The following is an 11,049-nucleotide window of genomic DNA, read 5'->3' as shown; positions in this document are numbered from 1 at the left end:
TTAGATTTAGTAGGGCCGCACTCACATTTAGCGGAATGAATTTAATTTCAACTATATCAAAGTTGTAAGACACATTTGGTGACATAATTACTGTATTGAAGGACACGTCGTGTGTTAATATTTTTGCTAAAGCTGAAACTGTGTTCGAGATGCTACTTGGAAAGCTCAGCGAACTCATGGTAGTTGGATGCAGCGTAGGACATAGGGTTGAAATAGCTTAGCTCAACATTTAAGCTTTAGAAAACATTTAGTAAATTAAAATCCCCTTACCCTCCCTAATATCGGCAGGGTTGATTTTTAAGAATGCTTGGCTAATGAGATGGAATGAATGGATTTAAGTAAGTAATAATGTCAGACAACGAATGAAGTCGCCACCTTATTGCTAATGTACACTGGCACAATCAACATCAATTGGCACAGATGGTAATGCAAAACAACCATTGAGATAGAATTTACCACAGCATTCAAAAATTCCGCTCTTAATTTTGGTTAATCTATCACGCCTGTACTCTTGATACTCACGACAGAACACTTCGGCATCCTGAGGACTGTTGAACGTCCACTTAGAGGAATGGAAGAAACGAGTAAAACATTCTCAGTTTTGAACATAGAAATTTGTTACTAAGCACGAAATTTTTTCGATGTATATGTATATATATATAGCATGAAATTAATGAAATATAGAAAGAGTGGACGACAAAAATAATTTAAAAGTTTCGCCGATTGATATTAACAAAAAGATATTTAAGAAGTTAGTAAAAACAAAGATTTTACTAAAAAGACGCTGGAATGAGGTGACCAGCTGGTCGACTGCGAAAGTAACGCCATTGTTAAAGACTTAATTTTTATTGTTTGAGCGATAATTTTTTATATCTTAAAATGAAAAAAAACAATTTGCCTTCATAATCCGCAGGGAAGAAGCAAAACAAGTAACTTAAGAACTCGCGAAATCAAATAGCACTTACGTAAAACTATGAAAAATATACTGATTTTTATTATTTCTTGTTCAGCACATAAAATAGTTTTTTTAAGATGATAACTGTGAAACTTTTCAAAGTACGCCCCGAAATGCGATATGTGTTATTAAATCGCGCTATATGCGCAGGAGAAGTCTGCCTACTAAAATATCTTATTCGCACACACAAGCTTTTTAATAAATATTCCGTTTTGCTACTTCCATCTAAATGTAAATTGACTTCTAAAATTTGTTGATGTTATGACAATAATCGCGGGTACATTTCACAATTGATGCCTTCCAGAACTCTTTTATTTTCACGAAAACTCGTAAAATGCGACAGATCTATATCTATAGGGATACGTGCTCTTTGAAAGGTGTTAGTTCATATTTGTTTCGAATGTGATCATATTATGAAGTAATGAGGGTGCGCATTAATGTTATGATAATTACTTTGGATAACATTAAGATTTTCTTATCTGAAATCAAAATTGTAGTTATGATGTTAACAAGTAATAAGTCAAAAATCAATAATTTCATTGATATTGAAATTTTCAAAAAATATTGCTTTCGCCTTTTAAAAATTAAAGTAACGTTGAATTTATATACGTATCTGTGAAAATATGTATCGCAGTATTCACAGTTTACAGTTTTTCTCCTTTTTAGGGAAATTTTGTTGAATCCTTATACAATGTGTCGTCAGACGAAACAGGATGCGCAGTACTTATCAGTCAAGTCCCTCACATGTACATTATTATTGCTTATTTAACTGCAGGATATGTTTCCAGACTAGGTCAGTAGGTCCAGTATAAGTACAACAGACATTATTTAACTGCACGATATGTTTCCAGTTATAGCTAGTTAAGCAAGTATAAGTAGGTCAGTAACTGCGAAATGGGCTTAGAGTTCCCATGAGATAAATTTTGATCCAACAGACATTAGTTTGAAATAACCTTAAAAACAAGCAAACAAAATAAATAAATCTTTATATTAAATGAAGTTTCCATTAAGTAAGAACTACGTTTGAAGGGAAAATTAACCGCAGTACTTGTCATAACCAAAATGCCAATTTGCCAAACGGAAATTGAATCATTCGCGCTTAATTTTATGTATATGACAATCCCCAAAGTCTCATTTTTGAGCACTAGTAAAATTCAAGACTATGTATTCTGATCGTCACAAACTGAGCAATAAATCAAGTGTATGGCATAAAACTGTCAGTCTGTGTAGGATCTGATGTTGGCAAATATTCGCGAGTGTTTACACATATAAGGCAAATATGCGTGGCACCACAAGTGGCAAACAATATAACAACTCAATTTGTCAGGTTGCTGTGTTTATTATTCGCAAACCACGAATGGAGTTAAACCAATCGTATTTCATCGATTACCTTCGATACAAACGCAAACATAAAGACAGAAAGTGGTTCCGTTAAGGGATACTTGTTATGAATTAAATTTAGAGCAAATCGCATTCCACTGTAATACTTTTAATAAACTTTATTTAAAATTTTTATGTTATGATGTATGTATGTGCAATTTATGGTTTATTCATTTACTTGTCAAAAAGTCCAGAAATTCAACAGCAAGTTTCATTTACACAATTTTCATTTGCTATGTGATTTTCCTATTATTAGTAGTGAGTATCCAGCAACTTCAATAAGGTATGTAAAATGAGAGTATTGTTTTTTTTCGCGAATCTTAGATATATTTACCTAGGACCGACATGTTTGTGATCTTAACTTATTGTTTGCTGAGCGAGTAAAAATCAACCATATCGATTAATAAATTTCCTACACCACTTTATCAAGTATATATATTCATTCGTTTTCTTGAAAAAGTGAATTCTTATTTGCGTGTAACGCCGTACTCTTAATAGAAGTCCTCATATTAGGGGGTGGCCAATGTGTCAACTGAGATGATCCAAATTTGGCAGACTTAATTTGCAAGGATTGCTTATAAGGTAAACAAGACGTAATTTGAAAATTATTCTGCACATTCTTCAGAAAATACATTGTGCGCCGAAAAAAAATGATGGGACGCCTTCACAACGTTATTTTTATTATTTTTGTTATTGTTATATTGAATAGAAGTAAATTAGTTACACGACAGAGTATAACAATTAATTATCAATACATAACAAATAGGAAAGCATTTGGTTTCCTTTTATACCACTAATCGACGTTTGCAAGATCTGGGTGAACAACATTAGTTTACTAATGTTCAGAGAATTCACTTTAGATATTGCGAATAAGTTTCATCAGGTTTGTCGTAGTAAGCCTGCCTTTAATAAAACCATGTTGACATCGTGATAAATAGAGATCAGTGACCGTGGAAGTCCATTCATTAGAAGATATTTAAGTGAGTTATAGAGAGTGTTCCATTCAGTGACCTCTCTGTAATTTCTACTATTGTTTCTGGGACTTTTTGTAATGTATGTTGTCTTCTTATCTGAACCTTGTTTGCCTTTCAGACCCCCAAATTTATGCGTCACTTCTTATAACATACGTTTGTGTTTTAAACTTAACCGTTTGTTCGAAGAAAAAAACTATATATGTTAAAAATACCTGGAAAAGTACAAATGCACGTGGCAATGATAAGCTATCTAGTTCAGAACTAATTGAGCGGCTGCAATTCTTATTCTGCAGACTCTGCACAGATGGTGCACTAAGGAAATAGACATGCTTAACCCCTTATGGGGGTTAATGGACAAACGAAACTTTCTTATCGAACGGGCTGATGTGCCGTATGTGTTTACATATACAAAAAAAATATATATTTTTCAATTTATTTTCATTCTAATTTCTATCGTTTTTATTCTTAAACATATTTGTTATTAAATTACAGGTGAAGAATTAATAATTCGTTTTTTAAATTATGTATGAAAATTCTTTTTAAATTATATATATATCAAACTTTTTTAAGATGGAAAAAAGGCGTGACATTACTGGAATGCCGAATCACGCGGGATTCATAGCTGCATTCCAAGAACTTCCCTCCTTTCCCTTTTTTGTCGTTTTGCGTGGGATATTAATGAAGTGGCAATTACACGTTTGTAAATATTGAACATTTTCTTTTTTGCCTTCATTGCCAGAAAGCATGTTTCACAAATTATTTAAAGTTTACTGAACCCCTATCACCAATCATCAAATGTTTATCATTAAGCATACGTTGGTTTTCATAAATCTGTTTGTAGTTTTACTTGTCCTTTGGATTTTTTTTTTTTTCTCTTTTATAGTTTTGTTATAAATATTTCTGCAGTCCATATAATTTTTATAAACAAGTTTTTACAATCTCGGATATAATATGTAAACTTGTTTGATGGAAGAAAAAAAATGATAAAAATTGCCGAAAAAATATTGATTTTCGTTGATTTATCATTTACAAGTAACGATTACAACTATGATTACAGTGATGATCATTATGATAATAAAAATGACGATGTTAAATTATAGATGGGCATACATGTGTAACAGCGACGATAATCGATGGTTATTATGACGAACAACTATAAAGATTTGGTAAGGTTTTTTAAGTACAATTGTTCGCAATTGTTCTTAAAGCAATTTTTCTCTCTCTCTCCCGTGCTTTGTTTTGTAAATATTTTTATCTTTGCTAAACCTTTCTCGCCACTAACTAAACAAGTAGTTAGGTATAATAAAATTTGAGCTGCTTTAAAATACACGATCGATTTTATTAGATTTGCTTTCTCTTATGTAAAATATGTCTTTAATATCAAATTGTATTAACAAATCTTATTAGAATATTTTTTATTAAGAAACTTTCGATTTTTTTTTTTGCTAATCTATTAACGTTGATGTGTTGTTATAATATCTTTCACATCAATGACACTTTTCGTTATGTTCATTAAATCCGTACAACTTGTTTCTCTGTTCACATAACCTACTCCTTGAGTAATTTTTCACCTTCTTTTTGTTTTCCTGGCAGGCATGCCAATCTTTTAGGTCGAAAATGCGCGAAAGCAATTTTAAACAGTGCAATCTCTCTAGGTTTAATAGAATTAATTTTAGATGTACTGACCTTATTCCAATCCTGATCAGTAATTTTCCGTTTAATTTAGTAATCAATCATCGTAATTGTCGTGTCAAACGCGATTCGAGAAGCAAAAAAGCTTTACGTGCCGGAATACGATACGAGGGCGAATAAGAACCTGTTGTTCTGTACCACTAGTTTGATCCTTACTGATATGTTAAGGGTTAGATTTAATATTAGTTGAACAGTCTATACTAAATTCACAAATAATATTGGATGGGCGAACTAAATTATATGGACCAAACACATTCTTGGAATTATTAGTTGTGCAGGATCGGACAGCGCTAGGTACACCAGATTCAGATGGCGGATACACATGAAGAAAAGGACAGGATTCAGTAATTCACTCGTCCTGTCAGCAGACACTGAATTATTGACTGCCTCCAAACAGCCACCGACTCATCAGAAAACGATAAAAGCGTAGGCAACGATATTGTAAGAACAGCTGGCGGAGTAGTAGTCGAAGACATGGTTATTGCTATATCCGGAATATGCTTAACGAAATTATCTTAAAGTCATCCCTTGTTTGCAAAAGCAGCTTATATAGGTTGATATGATGTAATATCATAACAACGCATTTCATGCCAGAACATATATAATGCACAACTTTATCGCAGTATTTGCAAATCAAACAGGCTGCACACGAGTTTTTTATTTTGTAGCTGAAAGAAAGCCAATGATTGATTGGTTATAAAGAGCCAATCTATTACAATTAGATTCCCTAGCTGTAGTTTAATTTTTGTGGAATATTCACAGAACCAACGCCTTCCATTTGCAAACTTATTATTTAATTCAGTCCAATTTACCTCAGCTTTAGGAATTTGTCTTTCATATTTGTTAAATCATAACCGACTATTTTGGATTAAAACTAAACTTATTTCGGTTGAAATGGTAAAAAAACAACTCTTTCGAAACAACCAACCATTTCACGCGACAGTGGGCATACTAGATTCTGTCCTAGTCTAGCTTTCTTACTGTTTTTTTTTTTTTTGCTTTTATTTTGTACTTTCACTCTCCAACGAAATATCTTCAAAATATTATTTCGCTCGCTATCGTCTAAAATGGCAAAGTTCTTAAAACGAGACGGTATTTTATATTGATCAAGAACATATATACTTTATTAAATCTTCGACTCTGGGAATTACAAATGTTTTCACAAAATACAAATACCACCATAGTTCGGTAGTGGCTATAAAAAAGGTAATTTAGAAATAAATTTTTTGAACTGAAATTACAGAAAAATATAAATTACTAAGCTTGATTTTGTGAAAGGTAAGTAAAATATTTTCAAGTAGTAAAATGAAGCAATATTTACTCTAAAGAGATGCATTGGTGTACACAAAGGTTAGCATTAAGTTAATTTTGGAAACCCCTAAGTGGGGGTTTTATCAACCGTGTTAGATATGGTTCAGAAAAAATGGTAAGATTATGAAATGTTTCCGCAGGGCTCCAAAATAGTAGAATACATTAGAAAATGGAAAGAAATTGATAAGGTATATAATCAAATTTTCCAGTACCTGAAAGCCATTCAGATGGCGATGTTGATGTTTCCATAGAAATTTCTCAATCAGGTCGAATACGTGACGAAATAAAATATAATATGCCTGTGACCCCGAATACGTGATGAAATAAAATAAATATGCCTGTGCCTTGCAATGGCCAAAGAAATCAGTAAGCCTTTCTCTGAAACCCATATTTTGATGAAAAAAGTATTCTACTCGGAATAAAATCACGGATTGCACAGATTGCGATAAAATAGTTAAAAGGAAATGCTGCTTAGGATGATGACAACGAATGCTCTGTTTGCATTGCCAATTTGGAAACTGTCTGAAAGCATGTAACATGTGGCTGTACATAACAAATTGTGTTAGGAAATATAAGGTTGTGTGGTATGAGTTCTTAATTTCTCTCACGAAAAGCATGTTTAAATAAGAAAGAAAAAGGGAGGATGGTGGTCTTCGAGATGATGTATAATTTTTGAGAAGAGTAGTAAAAACTTGGTGAACGAGAAATAAAAGTGGAAAATTAGCAGTAAGGATTGTTTAAAATGGTAGATGCAAAGAATAAAACATGAAGTACCTAAAAAGTTAAACGTTTTTCCAAGAAAAAATTAAGTATAAAAATATAATTTGAAGTTCGTGTGCACATGGGATTTGTAAAAGCCAACTCTCGTTTAAGTGTGCGATCTAAGCAAAGGAAAAAAGGTCTGAGATGGAAGAAAAAAGGTGGTTGCTGAATTTTCGTTATGCGCGATTCTAGGCGTTTCTCCCTTTTGTTAACCATTGGAGAGCGAAAAACTAGATATTAATAAAAGTAGTTTAAAATATTTAATTTCGTACGTCCAAGTGAAAGCAGCCTTTTTATGTAAATTAATCGGTTGATCAACAAAAAGGCAGAAACGTATCAAATTAATTTACAGAGAATTTTGTTTGAAGTATATAAACGATGGCCATAAATGACTGCAGTCAAATTGAAGCCCGTTTAGTAACATGTTCATGAGTAATTTAATAAAGAAGCATTCACAACTTCATTTAACTTTGAGTAGCTAAACAAGAGAAGATGACAGACAAAAAAAAGAAATCACAATTGATAGTCCTTCCAACTTGGTAAACTTTCAGAAACTCTCTTCAAAAGGACGCATGATAAACATTAGGAGAACAACGGAAACAATAGTTTTATCTTTATACGCTAGCGCTTTTATTAAATATAAAGTAAAAGCTTCAATGACAAATAGCACTAAATGAATTGAAGTAATTTTACCCAGAAATCTAACACACATTTTATTGTTCATATTGTTACGGAAATCCCAAATCCAGTTCATTCTAGCTAATTAAATAATGAATTCTCTAAAAATGCAGCAGCCAGCCGATGAAAACGATTAGTGGAAAAACAGACAGGGAAAAACCAAGTGCACTTTCGCATTATGCAGCTGGCGGCCGGAGAAACCGATTAGGAAAAAAGCAGGTTAACGAATTAAAAATGAAGCCATGAATTCAGGTATAATAATAGGTTTGTAACAATGCATCTAAATAGAATATTTGTGAAAGGCAGAATTAGTAGGAAAAGACTATTTGAGTTAAGCCAACAAATAAATTGTGAATAATACTACATTTAAAGAAATATGATTGTAAATAAAAGAAGTTTAAAGCGTATTTCTCTTGACCAAAATATCTACGATTCAGTGATACGGAGAGTATTTTAGAAAAGCGAATTTCATAACAACTGGTGTCAGAATGGAGATCGTGGAAACGAAGAGAAATGGTGAAATTAGGAGAACTCAAAATGGATCAGCTGAAACAGGAGGTGGGAAAAAGAAAGCTTCGTACAACCGGTAGCAAAGCTGAATTAAAACAAGGACTGGTCGAACACCTAGAAAAAGCCAAGAGGACCTGTCCGTAATTGAATTCGAATATAATATCGAGGGAAGGGAGCAAACTGACAACGTGGGAAGAACAGAAAATACAGGTACAGCAGGGGAAAAATACAGCGAAGTAAAAGGCAAAGATGGGGCAAGTATATCAAACGTTATGCAGTTTTTATAACAAATGCAACACCAAACGCCACAGATGGATTTAAAAATTGACGAGAAAATTCAGGTAAATCAACCCATCCTGCGAACACATATAGACATAGAAACATACCAGCAATTGGATGCCAAAATAAATGCACAGGAAGAAGATGCATACGCCTTGAAAAGCGAAATAAAAGCCTTAAAAAAAGAAGTGGCTAAGCTACAAACTAACGATGGAACCACCCGCTCTATTAAAGTAAAAACGCCCCTATCTGGCAGCACTAACTTCGACGTATTCAAATTACAATTTGGAGTTATTGCAACAAAGAATATGTGGGATGATGACGAGAATTCAGTCGCCTTAATAACCTCCTTGGGAGGAGCAGCAGTGGAAATTATCCAGATAATCCCGGAAGGAAAAAGAACGAAATTCGCGAACGCTATTGATGCATTGGAAGGGAAATGTGGTAGTAAACAAGTGAAGAGGTAAGCCATCTAGAGTTGTCTTTGCGCTGCCAGAAGCTGAACGGAAGGATCCTAGATTATGCTAGTGAAATCGAACGCCTAGCCAATCTCGCGAATATGCTAATTAAGTCTAGGTTTGATGAGTGTCGTTTTATTGAGCACTCATCTATTTGAGCGTGTCGTACGTCACCTCTGATTCCTTCTGAATCTGATTCGTTAGTACAAGTTAGCGCTCCCTCAATCTCTACAATGAACGTCAGCGTTTCCGATATTGCTGAGTCGGTCGGTAACAAAATAGTTACAAATAAGCCGGCAATTCCTTCTGGTTTATGCTATGCTGATGTGGCAAGAGTATCGCCTCCTAGTGGCGTCACTCACTCAACTCAGGCGTCATCGCCTAAAAATAATAAAGAGCAAAATAAATCATTCTCTCCCTCTGGCTATTCCAGTGTGAACGCTGGTCACCAAACTGGGCGTTTCGCACAAGCTGCTCGTGCAAGTGCGGTAACCACCTCCATCTCATAACTCCCCAGTCGTGTTCCCTACTGTTCCTTGTAGTAATGACGTTTGCTTGATGGTAGTTTCTCCCAGAAATGCATTATTTGTGTCAAGATTGGCACCTGACATATCTTTAGATAATATAAAAAGTTATTTGGCCGCGAAAGTCCCATCAGTTAATTTAAAGCACGTTAGCATTTTCAAATTGTCTCCTTCTCAATCTAGAGCAATCTCTTCTTTTAAAATGCTAGTTTCGCATGAAAACATTGATATGTTGTTAAATGGCCCGTTGGATCCTTAATTAAGGAATTTATTCCTCGTGAGCGACCCCCTAATATTAAAGTAGTCCTGTCGCCTTCACAAAACTAAATGTTTCTTAGGGGCCTAAATTCAAAAATTCGTTCTACTTTTCTAAATTCACTGAGCACGGAGTTTTTCTGGTTGGCCTTCGTTGAAACTTAGTTAAAACCTGATCTTCATTCGGGAATTTTCCCCAATTCTTTACAGGTTTTCAGAAATGATCTGCTGAATCGCATTGGTGGTGGTGTATTAATTGCCATATCCAGTCCCGTCAAATTCAATTGAATTTCCCACATCTACTGACGTTGAATTTATCGCCATTCGAGCGAAAAAGCCTAATAAACAGCTATTTATAACCTACTCCTATATTACTCCTAATTCTGATATCTCCATATATAAGAAACAGGCTGCCCTCATTTGTGAAGTCGCCAAGCAGTCTAAACCCACTAATTTGGTCGTTGCGTTGGGTGACTTCAACTTGACTCAAGTTACTTGTTATAACAGTGATAATTCTGGCTGATTGCTTCCTACTTCAATATCTTATAGAGTTATTGTGTTCTTTAACGACTTATTTGGTCTTAATTTAGTTCATTATAACCGTGCCTTTAGTTATAAAGGTAGACTGCTTGATCTTTGCTTTGCCAATTTTCCTGAGATTAGTGTAAATCGTTGTCCACCTTTTAGTTTACTTGAGGATCCTTATCATCCAGTAATGTGCATTTCCTTTCATCACAAGTGTGATGGTTCGTTGAACTGCCTTAATGTTCCAAATCCAACTTTTTTAAACAAATATTACGATTTTCATAAAATCAATATTGTATTGCTAAAATATCACCTTTCACATAAAAGGCTTGATTTCTCAACCAGAAGTATTGAAAGCTTATTGTCATCGTTCAACAATACATTAAATCTAGCTATTGCTGCATCTGTTTCGATCATGCAGTGCGGAGCTCGAAGCAGATGTCCCCCGTAGTTTAATAGAGCAATTAAATATTACAAAAATAGATAAAACACGCTATTCAAAAAATATTCGAAAAGTAGATCTGCTCTCGACTATTTCACCTACTCTGTTCGCTGACTACTTCCGTAGAAACTTTTTGACTGCTAATTCCGATTTATCAGCAAACTACCGATATCCTATAAGTTAGTGATTTCAATTTCTAGTTTGGTTATTTGCGAAGATGACGTTTTTAAAGGGATGAGCTCTCTAGTGTATATTTGTGCGCCTGGATCTGATGGAAATCCATCACGTGTACTTAAATCTGGCA

Source organism: Glossina fuscipes, unplaced genomic scaffold, assembly GCF_014805625.2.
Source record: "Glossina fuscipes isolate IAEA_lab_2018 unplaced genomic scaffold, Yale_Gfus_2 60, whole genome shotgun sequence".
In the NCBI taxonomy this organism is placed as follows: Eukaryota; Metazoa; Arthropoda; class Insecta; order Diptera; family Glossinidae; genus Glossina; species Glossina fuscipes.
This window is presented reverse-complemented; position numbering follows the sequence as displayed.